This window comes from Canis aureus, chromosome 22 (genome assembly GCF_053574225.1).
Source record: "Canis aureus isolate CA01 chromosome 22, VMU_Caureus_v.1.0, whole genome shotgun sequence".
NCBI lineage: Eukaryota > Metazoa > Chordata > Mammalia > Carnivora > Canidae > Canis > Canis aureus.
The window spans coordinates 829,637-853,746 of NC_135632.1; the positions used below are offsets into that span (position 1 = coordinate 829,637).

The following is a 24,110-nucleotide window of genomic DNA, read 5'->3' on the forward strand; positions in this document are numbered from 1 at the left end:
GCTCAATAAAAGCCCTGGCACAATTTATTTTTGTTCAAATAAATTCTAACGAAAAGTATTCTATCATGTAAAACTCCGATTAAGTAAATTTAGTGACAGTAAAACGTGCACTGTTCTACATTATTTTGGAAATACCCCGGAACAATCAACTGAAAAAGAAGCAAATGTCACTGCTTTTTAATTACTAAAAGACATCAATTCTCCCTGTACCTTCTCTTTTCTTCTACGTTCACTAACAGGGCTTCTCCTAGGACTCTCTGTGACTGCTGACTGTCTCAGCAGCTATCAGGCACTGCGCTGGATAGGCCTGGGCTGCCCTCCTGATCTCTGACCACCTCTCGGCCCCAAACTTGGCTGGTGCTCTTTATGGGCCCCAACAGATAGGGCCTTGCCCTTCTGCTGCAGTTTGGGTTTGGTTAACAGATAACACTGAAGGCAGATCAATTAGAGGGCAAGAGGAAAGAGAGATTAGGGTCTTTTTCCTGCTGGCCTGGGGTTGGACAGTGGCTGCCATTCTCTTCTACAGGCCCAATTTCCGTTGGGATGGCGTCTGTCACAATAAGCTCTCTTCGCTTTCTCTCACTAGACCCAGGGGTGGTAAAGACTCACAGGTATTGCTAGGCAGGAATCTTGATGATTCTCCTTAAACCTACCTCACCCTTTTAATAGTCCCTTCATTAAATTATCTGCTTATGCCTCTGTGTTATTTACTTCCTACTATCACCCTAAGCCATACACTTGTCCATCTTTGGCTCCCAATTCCCTCCCAAGAGCCTGGAGGTCTAAGGCACAGTCCATAATCTGTAGTCTGTTAGCTTAATACTTAATACTGGCTGTGAGTGTGTCTCGGCATGTGTCTCCCTACCAACATTTCTCAGGAAATTTAGTCTTTGCTTGAGGCAACTCCACAGTAACTATTTCTACTCCTGAATTTGTAATTGGACCTTTAATATGTCCTACTGATGGGCTGATGAAAATTTATTGATATCTACTCCTGATTCTTATTCTGATTCCCTCATTTTAGCTCTTAGTCCTAACCTGCTGAGTTGCAGGTTTCTAGATTAAGGAAAGTAAAAAATTACTTTTGCTAATATAAGATAAAATTCCTTAGTAGAAGTCTATAATGAGAAGCCTATAATGAGTAGGCTACTTCATGAAAACAAAAATAGCACATAAATAAATCACTTACATATAAAATAAGATACAATTTATGACCTCTTTTGTATTTTAATACTGTATTTTATTTAACTCAATATATCCCAATATTTTAAATTCAATATTGTCAATATAAAAATTATCAATAAGGCATCTTACTTTCCTCATGCTCAGTTTTCTTTCTTTTCTTTTTTTTCTTTTTTAAGATTTTATTTATTTGTTCATGAGAGACACAGAGAGAAAGGCAGAAACACAGGCAGAGGGAGAGGGAGAGGCAGGCTCCCCAAGGGGAGCCCGGTGTGGGACTCGATCCAGGGTCCCCGGGATCACAATCTAAGCCAAAGGCAGATAGATGCTCAACCACTGAGCCCCCCAGGCACCCCCCTTCATGCTCAGTTTTCAAAATTTGGGGTGTATTTTATACTTACAGGATATCTTAATTCATTCTAGCCATATTCCAAGAGCTCAATAGCTACATATGTCTGGAGGCTATCATGGTGAACATTACAATGACTTTTTTTAACTTAAAACAATCTTTCTTAATTAAGAAACCACAATAATTTCCACAGAATTTTTTAAATACTAAATATACTATAAAAAAAGCACATACTATGTACCTACATCTACAGGGAGTGAATTTTATGATTTAAATCTTTATAGCCAACCTATTAAATTTGCAACATGTAAATTACTTGTGATTGAGACCTTCCTACAGTGTATTATAAACTTGTATATTATCTTTAAAATATTGAATTATAAAAGAAATACAAACTTATTTCTAAAAAAAAAAAAAACAAAGGAAATAAAGGCACACTACCACTACCATTATTCTCCTCCTTGTCACAGTTTGGAGGATATTTTCCCAGAACTTTTTCTATGCATTTTACCACAGACACACACACACAATGTATTACAAAAAAAAATAAATATATATATGTTGACATCTTATACTTCTGTTTTTGCAAGATGCTTTTTCCCCCCTCAGTTATTTCATAGATATCTTTCCTTGTTAGTCAACATACAGCATTTTGGTTAATCTTCATGTCTTCTAGAATATTGCCAAACTTTCTTCATCTTTCCCTTGATGACTTATAGTATTGTTATGAATATCAAAACATCAAGTGAAGTTTGGGATGTAAAATAGCAATATCCTTCAGAAATCACATATAGAGACACTGCCAGTCAGTAAATGCAGAGTCTAATAGTTTTTGAGATCCTTTGTCTGCTGTTTATAATTTGTCGGTATTCCTTGTCAGGAATTACACGTGTAACTTGAGTACTTTCTACTATTATTTTTAATTTACCCTAGCTAATCTGATAAAAGTTTAAAAACTAGGTATCCAGAATAAATGAGGCACCAAAATCAGCAGATAAGAATTTTTAACAAATGGTTCTGAAACTGATTAGCTCTTTGCAAAGAAAAAAAATAATTTGTCTTTAGCACTGAGAGTAATTTCCAGAAAGACTCAAAAGTTAATGATAAAATATTCATAAAAATATAAAAACAATGACCAAGAGAAAACGTTGAATACTTAATAGCTGAAAAAGAAAGGCTCTTGTGGAGTAAAGAAAGTGGCCTGGTCCAAAGAGATCTGATCTTTGTCTTTAATACCTGGAAAGCCAGAGTGATCAATGTCCTCATCATTCATGGTGAAGAAGACTATATATATATATATATTCTCCTGAGGTAACTAAAGGTGCAGTCACCCACACAATGGTAGTAGCATTGGGGGTTGGCCATGGTACATAAGGACTGGCCAAGCCAAAAAATCTACCTAATTAGAGAGGTTTTTGGACCACATGATGTCGGCCCAACCTCCTGGAAGTGAATAGGGCTGGAAATTGAGTTTAACCAAATAATGAATGAATGAATGAATGAATCAATTCTATGTAATGATGCTTGGATTAAAATCTCTGGACACTGAAGCTTTCAAGAGCAATACTTCATGATTAGTGTCACTTACTGATGCTTGGAAGGTGACACATCATGAAGAAGACAGGAGCTTTTGGAACCCTCCTAAACTCAGCCCTACGTGTCTCTTCCATTGGCTGGTTCTTATTTATATTGTTTCCCTGTAATAAATGTGACGATGAGAACAACAGTTGTCAGTGACATCTCTGAGTCTTTTTGGTAAAGCATCATTGAAACTGAAGGTGATTTTGGGAAAGCTCTGTACTTGCAGTTACAGTCAGACAACTTCAACAGACTTGGTAGTCTCAAGGACTGTATCTTTAACCGCACAGTTTGGCTAACTCCAGGTAGTTTTCTACGCTTAAACTCAATAGAATATGGATGAAAAGAATATGATTAATACAAAGATTGATATACTTGACCACGTAAAAATTTTTAAATTCTTACATCAAAAATTAGCAAATAACATAAAAAAGAAACAGCATGATAGTAATAGCACATAAAACCAAGATAACACATACAAGGATTAGTAAGATTAAGAACAGAGAAAAGCCAATAGGATAAACATTAAGTGCTTCCAAGAGTTAACAATAAAAAGACATAAACTTACAAAATAATTAAAGGGAAAACATAATGAACTAACTCAAAAATGGTATGATAGGTAGTGATATACACCATACATATTACTCATATCAATAAAGTAAACAGGTCCAATTCAACTATTAAACAGATATTCAAGTTAACTTACAAGGGCAAGACCTAATTATATGCTGTACACACAACACACATAAAATGATTCAGGAACATTAAAAATCAGTTAGGCAAAATGTTCTAGCAAATGGGAATAATACAGCAGGATTTGGGTTCAAATCAAAGTAGGTTTCAAACCATAAGAACATGAATCAGACATAAAAGGGCATTTTTGCTGCTAAAATAAACAATTCAAGATGAAGAAATGATAGTTAATTCTTTCCATGCACCCAAGTCCATAGCAGTTTTAGTTTTATAAAGTAGAAATGACAGAGTGTTCAACAAAGTATAGGTGGAAACAGGCTGATAATCAGGGATATCAATACATTCTTAGTGTAAGACTAGTAAACTAGACAAAAAATAAAGGCAGGGATATAAAAGAGCTGGGACGCCTGGGGGCTCCGTGGTGGAGTATCTACCTTCAGCCCAGGGCGTGACCCTGGGCTCCCTGCAGGGAGCCTGCTTCTCCCTCTGCCTGGGTCTCTGCGTCTCTCTGTGTCTCTCATGAATAAATACATAAAACCTTAAAAAAAAAAAGAAAGCTAAAAAGAAACATAACAAGGTTTAAATATTTATAAATATGTATCAAATTTTATATTCTGCAAATAGGAGATATCAAGTGTATATGGAACATTCACAGAAAGAAAAAAATTTCGTACGTTCCATTAAGTACGAATATTACAAAAACCACTCAAGTCAACACATAATGAAATTAGAATAATGAAACTGAATTGCAAAAAAACCCTTTAACCTGAAAATTAAAATATTCCTTGGTCAAAGAAGAAATTAAAACCAAAATCATAGAATTTCTAAAAAATAATAATAGAACACTATACTTAATTTATGGAATATGTTTATAGCAATAATAGAAACTAAAAGCCTTAATAATAATAAAAATAAATCAGCTAAATTCCCAACTTAAAATGCTAAAGAAAGAACAATAAAGAAAATGGAAGAAAGTATAAGGATGGAAATAATAAAATTAAAGCGGGTTGGAAAACAGAAAAACGAAAGATCTAATTATAAGTCATCAAAATTCTCCTAAAAAATAATGAAAATATCTAACAAGAACGTACAAAATAAGGATTAATATCAATGAAACAGAAAAAAATTACCAAACTCATAAGAGACTACTTTGCAGATCTCTATAGAAATTAATTTGAAAATCTAGGTGAAATGGATAATTAGTAGGAAAATCTGCTTTGCCAAAATTAAAATTTTTAGAGATTAGAGAGCTCAAAATATATAAAGTTTCACAGAAGAAAGAGTTATCAATTACAAAAAAGGTAGTACCAGGTCCATACTGCTTCATGGGTGGAAATGTAGTAAACTATGAAAGATACTTCTAATGTGAATATTACTCTTAAGCAAAGAAAATGAAAAAACAAAAACAAAAACTTCCAAACTGTATTTATGAAGCAAGCATAACACCAATATGCAAAAAGAAAATTATTAACCAGTGAACATTTTTTTTAACCAGTGAATATTAATGTAAAAACTAAATAAAATATTAGGAGTATGGAAAGCAACATTACATTAAAAAGTAACACACCATTAACAAATGGGATTCGTTATAGTTATACAAGGATAGGTCAATATTGAGAAATCCTTAAATATGACAGCATATTAAGGATTTAATGAAATCAACAGATGCAGAAAAAACAAATGGTCTGACAAAATCCAACATTCATTCAGGATACAAATCCATGGATTTGACAAAATCCAACATTCATTCAGGATACAAAAAATTCTCAGTAAACTAAGGATAAAAAGGAACTTCCTCAACTTGATAAAGAGTATCTACAAAAAACAGCTAACATCATATTTAATGGTGATAACCTGAAGCTTTACCACTAATATCAGGTACAAAGCAATCAATGTCCCATCTCCTTTTCAACATCACACTGTAAGACCTAGCAGACGCAATAAGGAAAAGAAAAAAAAGGTATACAGACTGAGAAGGAAGAAATAAAACTGTCTTTGTTTACAGAAACATGATCATGTACCTCAATTAAATCAAAGAAACATGATCACGTATGTAGAAAGAATGAATGGACAAAAGAACACCAGGAACTACTATGAAATTATAGAAAGGAACAAGTAGAATTTGAAATTAAAAAAACAGTATTATTTACATTAGTACCCAGAAAAATATGCTTAAGTATAAATCTAACAAGTATGTACAAGATCTGTATGAAAAAAAACTACAAAATTCTAATAAACATAGTAAGGAAGAACTAAAAAAGTGGGGAGATATTCCATGTTTATGATAGGAAGACACAACACTGTCAAGATGCCAGTTCTCTCCAGCTTGATCTATAGATTCAAGGCAATCCTAATCAAAATCTCAGCTAGCAAATTATCTTGTGGCTATCAGCAAACTGATTCTAAAAGTTACAGAGAGGCAAAATACACAGAATAGCCAAGACAGTATTGAAAGAGAAGAACAAAGTTAGAGGATGGATGTTCAAGACTTACCATAAAGCAACAGTAATCAAGACTCTGCCTCTCTCTCTTTCTCTCTCTGTGACTATCATTAAAAAAAAAAAAAAAAAGACAGGATGGTAATTGAAAAAGAACAGACAAATAGATGAGTGGCGTAAAGCAATCAATGTGATTCATCATATTAGCAAGAGAAAAACAAGAATCATATGATCCTCTCAATAGATGCAGAGAAAGCATTTGACAAAATACAGCATCCGTTCCTGATCAAAACTCTTCCGAGTGTAGGGATAGAGGGAACATTCCTCAACATCTTAAAAGCCATCTACGAAAAGCCCACAGCAAATATCCTTCTCCTCAGGGAAACACTGGGAGCCTTTCCCCTAAGATCAGGAACAAGACAGGGATGTCCACTCTCACCACTGCTATTCAACATAGTACTGGAAGTCCTAGCCTCAGCAATCAGACAACAAAAAGACATTCAAATTGGCAAAGAAGTCAAACTCTCCCTCTTCGCAGATGACATGATACTATACATAGAAAACCCAAAAGCCTCCACCCCAAGATTGCTAGAACTCATATAGCAATTTGGCAGCGTGGCAGGATACAAAATCAATGCCCAGAAATCAGTGGCATTACTATATACTAACAATGAGACTGAAGAAAGAGAAATCAAGGAGTCCATTCCATTTACAATTGTCCCCCAAAAGCATCAGCTACCTAGGAATAAACCTAACCAAAGAGGTAAAGGATCTATATCCTAACAATTACAGAACACTTCTGAAAGAAATTGAGGAAGACACAAAGAGATGGAAAAATATTCCATGCTCATGGATTAGAAGAATTAATACTGTGAAAATGTCAATGCTACCCAGGGCAATTTACACATTTAATGCAATCCCTATCAAAATACCATGGGCTTTCTTCAGAGAGTTGGAACAAATTATCTTAAGATTTGTGTGGAATCAGAAAAGACCCCAAATAGCCAGGGGAATACTGAAAAAGAAAACCATATCTGGGGGCATCACAATGCCAGAGTTCAGGTTGTCCTACAAAGCTGTGATCATCAGGACAGTGTGGTACTGGCACAAAAACAGACACATAGATCAATGGAACAGAATAGAGAATCCAGAAGTGGACCCTGAACTTTATGGTCAACTAATATTCGATAAAGGAGGAAAGAGTATCCATTGGAAGAAAGACAGTCTCTTCAATAAATGGTGCTGGGAAAATTGGACATCCACATGCAGAAGAATGAAACTAGACCACTCTCTTACACCAGACACAAAGATAAACTCAAAATGGATGAAAGATCTAAATGTGAGATAAGAGTCCATCAAAATCCTAGAGAACACAGGCAACACCCTTTTTGAACTTGGCCACAGTAACTTCTTGCAAGATAGATCCATGAAGGCAAGAGAAACAAAAGCAAAAATGAACTACTGGGACTTCATCAAGATAAGAAGCTTTTGCACAGCAAAGGATACAGTCAACAAAACTAAAAGACAACCTACAGAATGGGAGAAGATATTTGCAAAAGACGTATCAGATAAAGGGCTAGTTTCCAAGATCTATAAAGAACTTATTAAACTCAGCAGCAAAGAAACAAACAATCCAATCATGAAATGAGCAAAAGACATGAAGAGAAATCTCACAGAGGAAGACATAGACGTGGCCAACAAGCACATGAGGAAATGCTCCGCATCACTTGCCATCAGGGAAATACAAATCCAAACCACAATGAGATCCCACCTCACACCAGTGAGAATGGGGAACATTAACAAGGCAGGAAACCACAGATGTTGGAGAGGATGCGGAGAAAGGGGAACCCTCCTGCACTGTTGCTGGGAATGTGAACTGGTGCAGCCACTCTGGAAAACTGTGTGGAGGTTCCTCAAAGAGTTAAAAATAGACCTGCCCTACGACCCAGCAATTGCACTGCTGGGGATTTACCCCAAATATACAGATGCAGTGAAACGCTGGGACACCTGCACCCCGATGTTTCTAGCAGCAATGTCCACAACAGCCAAACTGTGGAAGGAGCCTCAGTGTCCATCGAAAGATGATGGATAAAGAAGATGTGGTTTATGTATACAATGGAATATTCCTCAGCCATTAGAAATGACAAATACCCACCATGTGCTTCGACATGGATGGAACTGGAGGGTATTATGCTCAGTGCAATAAGTCAATCGGAAAGGACAAACATTATATGGTCTCATTCATTTGGGGAATATAAAAAATAATGCAAGGGAATAAAGGGGAAAGGAGAAAAAATGAGTGGGAAAAATCAGAAAGGGAGACAGAACATGAGAGACTCCTTACTCTGGGAAATGAACAAGGGGTGGTGGAAAGGGAGGTGGACGGGGGGTGGGGGTGACTGGGTGACGGGCACTGAGGGGGGCACTTGATGGGATGAGCACTGGGTGTTATGCTATATTTTGGCAAATTGAACTCCAATAAAAATAAATAAATTAATGAAAATGTTCCAAATCCTATAAAAACAAAACAAAACAAATGATGAGTGGACTAGAAAAGAAAGCCTAGGGATCCCTGGGTGGCGCAGTGGTTTGGCGCCTGCCTTTGGCCCGGTGCGTGATCCTGGAGACCCGGGATCGAATCCCACGTTGGGCTCCCAGTGCATGGAGCCTGCTTCTCCCTCTGCCTGTGTCTCTGCCTCTCCCTCTGTGTGACTATCATAAATAAATAAAAAAAAAAAAAAAAAAAAAAAAAAAAAAAAGAAAGCCTAGAAATAGATGCATGTCTACAGTCAATCTTTGACAAAGGAGCAAAGGCAGTACAATAGTCTTGTCAATAAATAGTGCTTAACAGCTGGACATCCACATGCAAAAGAAAAAAAACAATCTAAATAAATGTTCCACTCTTCACCAAAATTAACTCAAAATGGATCACAGATCTAAATGTGAAATGAAAGTTATAAAACTCCTAGAAGATAACATAGGAGAAAACCTAGATGGTCTTCAGTATGGTAATAGCTCTTTAGATAAGATCATCAAGGGCATGATCCATGAAAAAAAACAGTTGATAAGCTGGACTCTATTTACATTAGAAACTTCTGCTCTGTGCAAGACAATGTCAAAAGGAAGAGAATACAAACCACATATTAAGAGAAAATGCTTGCAAAAGACAGATCTGATAATGGACTGTTAACCAAATATACAAAGAACTCTTAAAATTCAACAATAAGAAAATAAATAACCTGATTTAAAAATGGCCCAAAGACCTTAACAGATACATCACCAAATAAGATATACAGAGGGCAAATAAACATAGGGAAAGATGTAAAACATCATATGTGATGTGGAAATCGCAAATTAAAGCAACAATGAGATATAATTACAAATATATTAGAATGGCCCAAATCTTAGAACACTGACACACCAAATGCTGATGAGGATGTGGAGCAACAGCAACTCTCATTACTGCTAGTGAGAATGCAAAATGGTACAGCCATTTTGGAAGACAGTCTGGCAGTTTCTAACAAAATTAAACATACTCATACTACATGATCCAGCACTCATGCTCCTTGGTATTTATCCAAAGGAGTTGAAAGATTAAGTCTGCACAAAAACCTGTGCATGGATGATTATAGCAGCTTTATTCATAATTGCCAGCACCTGAAGATAACCAAGATGTACTTCAAGTAGGTGAATGGACAAATAAACTGTGGTACATCCAGACAATGGGATATTACTCAGTGCTAAAAAGAAATGAACTATAAGCTCTGAAAAGACATAGAGGAACCCTAAGTGCATATTAGTAAGTGAAAGAAACCGATCTGAGAAGGTTTCAGATCCAACTGTAGGCCAGTCTAACAAAGGCAAAACTCTGAAGACAGTAAAAATATCACTGACTGCCAAGGCTTGGAGGTGAGGGAGAAGGATAAATAGTTTGAGCACACAGGTTTTCAAGAGTGGTGAAAACACTCTGTAATGGCGGATATATGTGATTATACATTTATCCAAACTCACAGAATGTCTAACACCAAGAGTGAACCCGAATGCTGCAATATAAACTCTGGTCTTGCATGATGTACCTGCGTAGGTTCATTAACTTTAACAACTCTACCCCTCTGCCTGGGGATGCTGATAATGGGAGAGGCTATGCAGGTTCAAGGGAAAGAATTACATGGGAAATCTGTCTATACCTTCTCCTTAATTTTGCTATGAACCTTAAGCTTGTCTAAAGAAATGAAGCCTTATAAAAAATAAAATAAATGTTAAAAAAATTTTAAAGATTAAGAAAAATATCTCATTTTTTAATCTCCATAGACACTGAAAAGGCCTTTGGTGAAATTTAACACCCTACTAATTAAAAAAAAATACACTAAATGTGTGTGTGGGGGGAACTGATTAGATAATTAAAATTAAACACACATCTAAGTCACAAAGCCAGCATTTTCTTTAGTGGGAAAAAAAACAGAGATTTTCATTAATATTAAGACTAGGGCAAATATACCACTATCTTTACTACTATTTAACAATGTACTAATAAGTTAGAGACCTAAAAACCTGAGAAGGATAAGTAAAACACTTTCTATTTGTTAACAATATGTTAATATACCTGGAACACACAAGATAATATTAAATCTCAAACAATAAAATAATTTAGTAAGATAGGAGTTATTTAAATAAGTATACCAAAATTAATAACTGTCATACATACACGTACTAGTCAGATGACATAACAGTAAAGAAAATCTCATTCATAATAGAATCAAAGGAGTAAACAAAACATGTAAAACCTAAATGAGGAAAACTAAACCACTCTTGAAAGCTGCAAAAGTAAACCTGATTCAATGGAAAGACATTCCTCATACTTGGATAGGATATCTCAACATCATCAAGATGTCATTTATGTCTAAATTTAACACAATCCCAATAAAATTGCAAAGAAGTGTTTTATGGAGGTAAACTGATACTAAAATTCAAAGGGGGAAAAGTACATTTTTTTACATAGAAAATATATATTATCTTGATTGCCACACAAAAAAATTTAAATCAACTATTTGTAAAGCAGAAATAATTTCTGATGTCCTACATGCAGATTAATCTTACTACAAATGAATAATCATGGGTGTAGGCCATTTTTTAGATGATGAGGTTTTCTCTGCCTTCTAGGATCCCAACTCTTTTTCTTGGATAATTCAGGAGCAAATCAACCTCAAGATTATTGATTAGAAAAAGAGGTTCTGGATTATATAGCTGTATCACCACCACCAGCCGAAAATATACGATATTGTAATAAGCAAGAGAACCTATTCTATATTGTGAACACACTACAGAGAGTAATTCTAATGATTTTAGATTTTTCAACCTTGTTACTGAATTCTTATAGAGAAGAAAATTTTATTAACCTAAAATTCAAATAAAATTGACATCATCTTGATTTAAGCAGAAGAAAGTTCGAGAACCCATTATTAACCAACTAACATCCAAATTGCTCCCAATTGGAAAACAGGCAAAGGACCTGAATGGACTTTTTTCCAAAGAGGACCTACAAATGACTGACAGTTACATGGAAAGATGCTTAACATCACTAATCCTCAGGGAAATACAAATCAATTAGCAATAATCGCACGTTGGATAAACCTCATTGGCTACGATACTGCCACTGCCCAAAGCTGAGAAATACAAATCAAACCACAAAAAGATATCACCTCACACTTGTTAGAATGGGTATTTTCAAAACAATGAAAGATAATAAGTGTTGGCAAGAATGTGAAGAAAAGGGAACTCCCTTGTGCCATGCTGAAGGAATGTAAATTGGTGTGACCATTATGGCAAACAGTATGGAGGTTACTCAAAAAATTAAAAATAGAACCACCATATGATCCAGCAATCCCATTTCTGGGTATATACCCAAAGGAAATGAAATTAGGATCTCGAAAAGATACATGTACTCCCATGTTCACTACAGCATTATTCACAATAGCTAAGACATCCACCTACAGATGAATGGATAAAGAGGATGTAATATTAAAAAAAAAAAAAGGGGGGGGATCCCTGGGTGGCGCAGCGGTTTGGCGCCTGCCTTTGGCCCAGGGCGCGATCCTGGAGACCCGGGATCGAATCCCACATCAGGCTCCCGGTGCATGGAGCCTGCTTCTCCCTCTGCCTGTGTCTCTGCCTCTCTCTCTCTCTCTCTGTGACTATCATAAATAAATAAATAAATAAATAAATAAATAAATACCTTTAAAAAAAAAAAAGAGGATGTAATATATACATTTTTCCTTCAAATCTGGAGTTTAATTATACAAAGATGTGAAGTCAAGTTTTGTAACCTAAAAATATTTACTTATTAAAACTGTATTAATATTTTAATAAACTATACAAAAAAGATAATGAGACAAGCATGTGCATTTATAAAAATGCATGTTAGTCATGCCAGATCCCTGGGGAGGGAATTCCCAGCACGACCTCATTCGTCTGTGAAGGCACAGAGCAATCCTTGTTTGGGCATATACATTCAATTACTTGTCCAGCATGGTCAGCACTCTACTTCTTGATGGTTTCCTTCTGTTAGGAATGTGCATGTCCAGTTGTCTGCTTCTTAGAGCAGACATTTACCTTCCTCATCCACCAGCCATTGGAGGATGACTAGGGCCACGTAGATGATTACTGAGACCCATCCTTCTGGGGGGTTTCCTGGTGGCCCTCTTCCATCATCATATCTGGAATCAGAGGAGCCCTGGATCTGAATAAAACAACTTGGAACTTGGACCCTCCCGCACCCCACTTCTCAGGCACCCTGGAGCCTGCCACTCCTGGAGAGGTCTCCAAATATATATATTTATATTTATATAACCAGTTATTTGTATTTTCCATTATCTGTCCCCACCAGAAAATAAGCTACACCAGGGCAAGGATTTCTATCTTTTGTTCACTCTTGTGAACTTTATACATTGTTCTCTCTCTCTCTCTCTCTGTCTCCTCTCTCTCTCTCTCTCTCTATATATATATATATATATATATATATATAGTCAGAGATATCAGAATTTCCTCCCAGAATTTGTGGCTATATATATATATGTAATATGATTTAGCCATAAAGAAAGGAGGAAATTCTGACATCTCTGTCAATATGGATGAACCTAAATGAAATAAGTCAGGCAGAGAAAGGCAAGTTCAAATGGTGAGTAAGTACATGAAGAGATGTTCAACAACCTTCATAAAGCATATTCAGCTAAAACCACAAGTATGATGTCACTTATGTATGGTACAAAAAAAAAAAAAAAAGCAAACAAAGTCACAGAAACAGAGAGTAAGTACAATGGTTCTCAGGGGCTGGGGAGTGGGGGAAAAGAGGAGTATTGGTCAAAGGGTACAAACTACCAGTTAATAAGACGGATACATTGTTGGGAGGAACAATACTGTATCATATACTTGAAAGTTATCCGGAGAGTAGATCTTAAACATTCTTACCATTCACAAAAAATGGTAACTGTATGACATGACAAGTTTAACCAACACTACTGTAAATCATTTCATAATATAGAACTATCAAATCATGTTGTACATCTTAAGCTTACAAGATGTTCTATGCCAATTATGTCTCAATAAAGCAAGGGGGGAAAGACTCAAATAGTTTCATTACATTCTCTAAATACACATAAACACATTTAACCTAAAAATACGTCACCACTTTCATGACATCTACCTTAAGCATTTCTTGTCTGAATCGGCTATTAAAGATTTCCTATATACAAAGTAAAATTTAATCTCCAGTTTAGAGTGAAATGATAGTATGTTAAGGGGAGGAAAAATGCAATTTCAGAATATATGTGCTACTCTGTTTGATGACAATCATTCTAAAATAAGCAACGTATATATTCCCTTACTAAATACAAGTATTACATGTTCTACAGATGCCTGAAATTTTAAAGAAGTCTTTAATGTGGTATTTTTGCAGAACTTTTTCAGAAAAAAATACCCATTATCTTCCTTTTAAAAAATCTTCAAAATTATATATCTAAAGATAAAAATGTAAAATCCTGGGCAACTTGCAGGCTTGTGTCAAAAGAGATTAATAAAATTAACACGGAATAACTTGCAAAAATGCTTTGTAAGTGAATAAAGAAGCACAGAACATTATTAAATAAGCAAAAGTCAATTATAAAACAACACAAATACCTGTTATCATTTACAAGAGCATGATATTTCACATTTTTGAAGTTTGTGATATTCAATTTATTTAAAAAGTAAAATTTAAATTTAAAAATATAATGCAATTTTGCCTTCTATAAGCAGAAGTGGGTTCAATCCAGTTCTAATTAGTAATATGTATATTTTAAAAGGCCATCTTTTTAGCAAAGTGAAATGAGAAACATTATAGTATATTATTCATTCATACACTTAACCAATAAAAATTTATTGAGCACAAACAATGTATGAAGTTCACAAGAGTGAACAAAAGACAGAAATCCTTGCCCGGATGTAGCTTACTTTCTGGTGGGGACAGATAATGAAAAATACAAATAAGTGGTAGTAATAATAATAATATATAATGTAAAAATAAATGGTAATAGTGATAAAATAGAAAAATAAAAGCAAGCAAAGGGGACAAGGAGGTGTCAACTGCAAAGTACAATTCAGCCTGCTGACAGCTGACGGAGGTGAGGGCGGCAGCAGCCTTCAGGGATGAGCATTCCAAGGAGACGCAATAGCAGGCATTAGGCCTTGAAGGGGAGGTGATTGCTGAGGCTGAGGAACAGTGAAGGTAGCAATGAGTAAAACGGAAAAAGTGAGGAAAATAAGAAATGAAATCAGAAAGGTAACAAATGACGGGCCAGATTCTGAAGGGCTGTAGAGGCCATTAGAATGATTTTGGCTTTTACTGAATGGAGAAGACATTGGAAAGGAAGAGGGGTGTTTCTGATTCAGGCTTTAAAAGGATCATTCATTCTAGATGCTCTGCTAATAAATAAAATACAGTGGGGCCAGTGGAACTAGTCAGTAGGGTGACTAGGTAAGAAGCTACCGCAATAATCCAGGTAAGAGCTGGATTTAAGATTTCATTTATTTATTTATTCATGAGAGACACACACACAGAGAGGCAGAGACATAGGCAGTGGGAGAAGCAGACTCCATGCAGGGAGCCCGATGTGGGACTGGATCCTGGGACCCTGAGATCACAATGCCCTGGGCCGAAGGCAGGCGCTCAACCGCTGAGCCACCCGGGCATCCCGGATAAAGAACTTTTAACCAAAATATATAAAACTCTCAAAATTCAGCAACTAAAAAACAATTCAACTTTTAAAAATGAGAAAACTTGTCTGCAATGGTGTGTAAGTACATGAAGAGATGTTCAACAACCTTCATTATAAAGCATATTCAGCTAAAACCACAATGACACACCTTTACATATCCAACTGAATGACCAAAATAAAACAAAAACTAATAATGCCAAAAACTGATAATTCTGACAAGGATGTAGAATAACAGAATTTCTCATATGTTGGCTTTAGGAACACAAAATGGCCTAGTCACTTTAGGAAATAGTCTGTAGTTTCTCATAAAGTTAACCATAAAATTATCGTAATACCCACCAATCCCAGTCTTAGGTATTTCCCAAATGTAACAAAAACTTTTGTCTTACAAAATCCTTTTTGACAATGTTCTAGCGGTTTAATCCATAACTGTGTAAAACTGAGAATAATCTGAACACCCTTCAATTAATTAACCCACACAATGGAATATTGCTCAATAACAAAAAGGGAGTAAGTTACCAGAATAAGCAACAACATGTGTAAATCTCAAAAGCATTATGCCAGGTCAAAGAAGCCAGACTCAAAAAAGCTATATTAGAGGATTCCATTTATATAACATATTAGAAAAGTCAAAACTGTAGGAACAAAAAATAGATTAGTGGTTTCCAGGAGCTGGAAGTGGTCAGAGGGGTTCAACCATTAAGGGAATGGGAAAATTCTGAAGGATTATAAAATTGTTCTACATCTTGATTCTAGGTGTTATTAAACAACTGTCTATACTTGTCAAAAATCAAAGAACTGTCACTAAAAAATGGTGTATTTTACTGTATGTACATTATTAATTGTTTTTAAAAAATCATTGTTTAGAAAATAAACAGGGAAGGCATAGACTAGGTGAAAATATGAAGTACATATTTCACTTGTATTCAGAACACATGAATAACTCTCTAAGTCAATAATATAAATAATTCCTTTTAAAAATGGACAACAGATAGGAGCAAATACTTCACAGAAGCATACAGATGACAAATGATTCCATGCAAAGATGCTCAACTTCATGAGTCACCACTGGAATGCACATTAAAGTCAAATGAAATACAATGCATTGAACAGAATGGCTGAAATTAAACAAAAAAAACCAAAAACATCAAGTGATGTCAAGGAACAAATGAGCCTTTCAAACACTGCTAGTGCAAATACAAATGGGACAGTCACTTTGGAAAAGCTTGGCAGTTTCTTACAAAGTCAAAGCTACACTTAAATAGATATATAACCAACAAATCCCATTCCTATTTACCTAAGAGAAATGAAAATATGTTTACGCAGACTTGTACTCAAATGTTCATATGATTTTTAAATTTAAATTCAATTTCCCAACATATAGTATAGCACCCAGTGCTCATCCCATCAAGTGCCCTCCTCAGTGCTTGTCACCCAGTTACCCCATCCCTCCACCATCCTCCTCTTCTGCAACCCTTTGTTTCCCAGAATTAGGAGTCTCTCATGGTTTGTGGGCCTCTCTAATTTTTCCCCACTCAGTTTCCCCCTCCCCTTATAATCCCTTTCATTATTTCTTATATTCCACATATGAGTGAAACCATATGATGATTGTCCTTCTCCAATTGACTTATTTCACTCAGCATAATACCCTCCAGTTCCATCCACACAAGCACAGGAAAAAAATGTCCATATAATTTTTATTCAAAAAAAAACCCCATAAACTGGAAACAATCTACCTGTCCACTAATTGTTGAATGAAAAAACAAACTGGTGTAGCTATACAATGAAATACTACTCAGCAATAAAAAGAACTTATGCTCATACAACAATGAGAACAAACCTGAAAAGCACTTCACCAAGTCAAAGAGTGCAGACACAAAAGTCTACATACTGTATGGTTCCATTTATATAGCATTCTGAAAATAGCAAAACTATAGCAACATAAAGCAGATTAGTGGTTGCTAAGGTCCGAAATGGGAGAAAAGAACTGACTTCAAAGGAGTATAAGGGGCCTTTCTGGAGTAATGTGTAAATTGTCTATCAAAAATTTTGAAAAATAAAATTGTTTGGTGGTACTTAACACAATTGTATACATTTGTCAAAACTAAATTTTATACTAAATATTGAGGACTGTCATCATATTTAAATTACTTTTTCTACACTTCCATAGGTTTTCTTCATATCTACAGAACAATCCCCAAAAAAAATGCCAAAAATTTTTTTTTTAATTACCTTAAATCTCACTGCCCAGGGACAATAACCATTATTTGCATTTTGATATACATCACCCAGGATATTTTTCAAAGTAATTTTTTATTCAATTACAACTTTAACTTTTGGTCAAAACTAAAATAGGATCAGATCTTTCACACTATTCAGAAGCCTCCATTTTGTCAGTTCCAAAATCCATCACAAATATATTTGTTTCAATATATACATTAAAAAATACATTAAAAAAGAAAACAGATTGTACTATGATTCTCCTATTTCTAAGTAAACACCAGAATTCTTATTGCATGTCTTTTTGTTGCCATTAAATACTTCAACATCTGCAAAACTTGTTTTTATTATCATATAACTTAATTCTCAGATCTTGGATTCTCTAAGGAATGTATTTTCTAGTTTTGCTAAATAAAATTCAAAGAAATCTTTCACAAAAAGAGAACAAAGTCTTAACTCTTATGGACAAGACAAAAAATAACAGTCAATATTAAATAAACATCAATGAAACTTTTTAGAAGAGAGGATTATTTGTTGATTTGTTACCATCAACTCTTTGTAAATTTGGGGGAAGATGCTGTACTCACACACACAAAAAGAGCTACTCTATTTAAACAGTTTTTTTTTTTTTTATTATTATTATGAAAGAAAAAAGAAACCCCAGGGTCTAAAATGTAATGAGTGATCCTATTAGTTCCACCAGACTAAAATCATACAGTCTACGTATGTGGTCTTTTCAGCCACATCTGTCATGAACCATTTTTACATCACAAAATGCAAAACACTGAGCACTGATTTACTAGATGAGACCTGGGAAAGAATTCATCATTTGATTTCCCCCCTAAAAGAAAAATTGGCTCATAGGAATATAGGTGACAATTCTTTGCAGAGCAAACTCAGAACTTACACATTTTAGAGTCAAATCTTGATATAATCTGAGCAACAAAGAGAAAATCATAATGAAATAGAGGATGAGATAAAAATGGAAAAACAAAAGAAATCTCAATTGTGCCTTTCTTAAAATTCAAATATTTTGCTTGGCTAGGAAACATCTATTAATTATTAAAAATTACAATATGTGTAGATGTATAAAAGTGCTCACCACATAGTAAATGCTCAATAAATGGCACTCTTATTAATTTTAAGTATTTCATGAAATACATTTTTATTAAGCATTTTATATACTAATCTGATATTCCTCCTTTCAAAAGCTTTCATTTATGCAAAAATGGCATTTTTACTTAATATAAAATGTACAAAATTATTTGACTTATCTGAAATCTGCATTAGCCATTTTTTGGTAAACTTCTTTACATCGTGTTATTTTACTCTTATAAAACAAACAAACAAACAAACAAACAAACAACAAAAAAACAGACCTATAATTTCCTTTATAGGAAAAGGCAGGCTATCATTCCAAATTTTTTAATGGCTTAAACTAAAAAATATTAAAGGGTGATCAATAAAAAAGCTCATTACATAATTCTGCTTTAGATAAATTATTTACAATGATTATAAAATCCCTGAAAAAAATAAACAGCACATTTGACATATAAACAAACATCCAAATCTTACACACTTGTCAGTCTTTCAATAATGAAGTCTGGGGAAAAAAATAAATTCACAGACACCCAAGTGAATTGGCAACTGTAAGTGACAGAAGCCCTTCTAAATCCTCTGTTTACACTGGGGATTAGTGGAGTAGATTTTGAGTTGCAAACTGAACAGTCCATGGTCAAGGGAACCTGCTCCCTGTCAGCCCGCAGGGCATAAGGACAAAGCATGGTCCTGGTAGGAAGTGACCCATAAACGTATTCCTACCCAGGATTTATACAAAGCCAGTCTGCCTCACAGAAACTCCATATGACCATTAACTGGCCTGCATGGCCTGCCAGGAGGCCTAATTACAGGTCTACAGAGCCCAATAACAAAAGCTGAAGGGCTTTAGCCTAGGGATGATCTGCTTTATACTGACTTGAGAGAGTCCATATAGAGGACCCCAAAGAAAGAGGTTTAGTTTTAAAATTCTCCCCAGAGATCCAGCATTGTACTCGAGTCTAGAAAGCCCACATGCAACATACTTCAGCTAGGCTTAAACATACCACCCTCTCAAAATTAACATTCAACTACTGTCTGCTTAACATCTGCTCAAACATGGCAAGTTGCTGTGATATTGTTAGACTCTAGCTGATAGCTTTCTTCTTACTAAATATTATTAAGGATAAATAGTCATTCAAATAGAGATGTGTAACTGACGCTAAAACAAGTAACTTATACTTTTAAAATGCAATTCACTTAGTAATTCTCTTTAGGAAGCACTACTTTATCTTTTTGAATTAACATAAAGCAAAAAATCACGCTCATTATTGGAAACTGGAAGTTAAATTAACATTATCAATTTGATTCTACATAAAAGCTATCAGGTTTTATGCACAATTTCTGAAACTTGCAGAAACTATGATGATAAAAAGGTTTAACCAATGCTAAAGTCAATTAAACTATTTAAAGTGTTAATCATTTGTTTCTTTAAAAAACACTCTTCTTAATTCTTGATGACTTCTGTTTATGTATGCCAGTAGGAGGAGAATGTTTGGCTCAATGTCTCTTCCTTAATTACCTCACCACTGTGTGATGCCATAAAAGACCATTCCTACTTGCTAACAATTACAGAACACTTAGTTACGTGTTAGGTGCTATTCTAAACACTTTATTACATTAATTTGTTTAGTTCTCATAAAATCTCTAAAGGTACGTATTATTCCCATTTCATGTATGAAAGAACTGAAGTTCTTTACCAACCCTCCGATGGCTTTATGAGTAAATTATGGAGCTGGGAATGGCACCCAGGCCAACCGAGTATGAGAATTTCACCACCATACTATACTGCCTTTGATACCAACTACTATCATTTACTGAACACTTACTATGTACCTGGTATTGTTCTAAACGTTTTACAAATGTTAACTCCCTTAAACTCTGTGACGACCATTAATTATGTACTATTAATATCTCCATTTTATTGATGAGGAAACTAAAGGAGACTATTCACAAAGTTAGTTAGGGAGACTGAGTATGAATCTAGACTGCCAATATCCTAACAAACAGAATCCTGTACAAGGAAAAAAAAGAAGCCTAAAACTATTTATTTTATGAAAGGGAAATTAACTTTTCAGTCACTTACTCAGTGTTTTTTTAGATCTGACATGACAGCTTTTCTCTCAACAAATCAGCCTATTTCTTGGGGGCCACAGATCAGTGGTCAGAAACCTATAAAGCAAAATCTCTGTTGGTTTTAAGACAGGGTAGCAGAATGGTTTCTTGTGCTTCCCAGAAATGGTTCAACACCATCGTGGTACTCTCCTTTGTAATTCTCAGAATCACAGATATTTACAGTTAGAATGGACTTTAGAAAAGTATTCGGACTTTGAAGATTGCACAGCTATGAAGAGAAAAGCTCAGGAATAGGCTTCTAGATACTTAATTGCTAACTAAGAAAATAAAATCTAAATTTCACATGCAGCAGAAGAATCAAGACAGAATGAGGCACTTATGACTTACTGCTAAGCACAGCTCCTTGTCTGGACGTAGTGTGCATGTGTGTAACTCATCTGTGTTTCACAATACTTAATCAGCTTCTATCCCAGCAAGGGGAACTGAAATGTAAGTCCTTACTGAGGCTGAAGATCAAAACATTGTTGATCATAAAACGTTATCAGGATTTTCAAAATTAACAGAAATTTTGCTATTATGAGCACTCTAACAGTTAAGGAAAATAACATTTTTTTTCTGGCTAAAACTTTAATAATTTTTTATTATCAATTAGAAAAAACTCATTTCAGAAACTAAGGCTTGAGGATAGAAATTATTTTACTGTAAGGGAACTATAGCACTATACCTAACAAAATAAAGTATGTATATGGAAATATTTTCTATCGTCGTCCTCTCTGCCCAACATAACTCAGGGATTTAAACTATGCACAGAAATAGCTCAAGAGTCAGAAATCATTGGATTTGAGTCCTGGTTCTGTCACTTGTTAGCTATGTGGTCTTTTACAAATCATTTATGCTTTCATGATATTTGTAAAATGGAGTTAATTAGCTCTCCATGCTGTGATGTGAGTTAAATGATAAAGGATTTATGAATGTGCTTTAAAAAAACTATAAGGCAAAACAGAAAAAGTTTTAGGCATTATTTAGAAAATGAAATATTACACACAGATTTTATAATAAAAGTTATTTACCATTCATGTACTAAAGGAAATTTCTATTTTTATAATATTAGAGATATAATTTTAAAGATTGCGTCAATAATTCTATTAAAAGTAAAATATTAAAAAGATTGTAGAGAAAAATGTGTCTTAAAACCATGTTGTGAGAAGAGTCATCTTTTCATATTGATGAAAAATATGTACATTTTAGAAAAAAAATCTCTCCTTTAAATTCTTCTTCAGACCTATGCACACATATGGCATAAGATGATACTGTGTTTTTGCAGAAAACCCAAATAATGTTTGGACTGCTGCTAATATGTCAAACAACAATGAAAACAAAAGTAATAGACACAAGTCTTTTAAGTAAACTTACTGTCTTCTTTCTTCCTCTTGTGTGATATTGTTTCATCATCTTTTTTGTCATGTACTACCTTCAATTTTAAGATTAAAAAGTCCAACTATTGATCAGTATCTTCTATTTTAGAAGCCAGAGAACTTTTTGTGTATTCATTTTAAATGAATTAGTGGTTAAAATGAGCATACCACCATTTAAAAGGTTTAATTTTCAGTTATTTCCCGATTGTTTGTTTCTTCACAATGACTTGTTCACCAAAGACTAATAGCTGGATTCTTATTTGGTAAAGTTCCACTCTCTGTAAGTGCTGTTAAAACTCCTGGTAAAGGCTTAGATGTTTTAGCTCTGGTTCCTGACCTGCATCATGTTTATTATTTAATGGGAAAATAAGTTCAACACTAACGAAATAATTAAATATTAGTATCAGCCATATGTGAGTAAGTAACAACATAAATGGCATGCACAGACAAGGACAGAAAGAATTCAAAAAAGGAGAGAGAGAGATTATGTCCTGGAATGGTCACAAAAATCATGTGGAAATCTTATTGGAGATTCATTTAGAAGTGTTTAGAGGTGGGAAGAGGAAGGAGGAAGTCATTTCTAGAAAAGAAAAAATCATGAGCAAAGATCTATAGGTAGAAAAGAGAAGTAATTTAAAGAATAATGAGAAGTTCAGAAATGAATTATAGTAAATATAGAAAAATCTGTGGATCCACCATACAGAACCTTAAGCACAGAAGCCTAAAATTGATTTTGTAAGAAACTGAGGGCCAGGGACTAATTTTGAGCCCAAGTAGTAGCATGAGCAAATGGTGGCTGAGAAGGAACCAGCCAGCAGTGATAATCACAAAAAGCAATATAGAAATAAACATTTTCTGGTGGCTACCATTTTCCAGGTTCTGGTCTAGACATATCCCTTTTTATACTTATCTTCACGAAAATCCTATGAGGTAGTTATTATCTTTCCCCTTTACGAATGAGTAAATTATGGTACAGAGAAGTTCCTAAAGCAAAATACTTTCAAATAGGTAATTTAAATGTGTGACGTGATTTAGCTGAAACAACAGGGAATTATACTTGTATATTGCTGATGAGAATGTAATACTGCTCAGACACTGGAAAAGTTTGGTGGTTTCTTCAAAACTTAAACAGAATTACCAAATTACCCCACAATTACACTCCTAGGTGTATACCACTCAAAACTGTGAACAGGTACTCCAAGAAATACATGTATATGCGTGTTCATAGCAACGCTATTCACAACAGTCAGAAGGTGGAAGTAACTCCAATGTCCATCGATATATAAGTGGATAAATAAATGATGTATATATATACAATTGGATATTATTCAGCCATAAAAAGAAATAAAATACTGACACATGCTACAATGTGACTGTACCTCCAAAACATTATGCTAAGTAAAGAAGCCAGACACACAAGGTCACATACTATATGATTCCATTATACCCAGAATAGATAAATCCACAGAAACAGAGGACAGACTGTGGTTGCCAGGAGCTGGGGTTCAGGGAGTAGAGAGAAACTGTCTCATAGGTAAGAGGTTTTACTTTACAGTGACGGAAATGTCTTAGAACTAGAGACAGGTGGTAGTTATACAGCACAGTAGTAAATGTATTGATATATTTAATGTAAATATATTAATGTATTTAATGCCACTGATTAGTTAACTTTTAAACAATTACGATTAATTTTATATTATGTGAATTTCGCCTTAATAAATTACTTATTTTTAAAAAGAGAGAAAAACTACAGTAAACTAGAAAATATATACATCTGTCATGTTCCATTTAAAAAGAAAAAAAACCCTATGTTTGG

At 34.6% G+C, this 24,110-nt stretch overlaps 1 protein-coding gene and 1 pseudogene across 1 annotated transcript in view; both read right to left on the reverse strand.

Annotated features, from left to right (window-relative positions):
- The window catches only part of RSRC1 (arginine and serine rich coiled-coil 1), a 398,032-nt gene that overhangs the window by 139,749 nt on the left and 234,173 nt on the right, over positions 1–24,110 (reverse strand). The gene's annotated exons all lie outside the window — the stretch shown is intronic.
- Positions 11,840–11,905, reverse strand: LOC144294426 (U4 spliceosomal RNA; annotated as a pseudogene).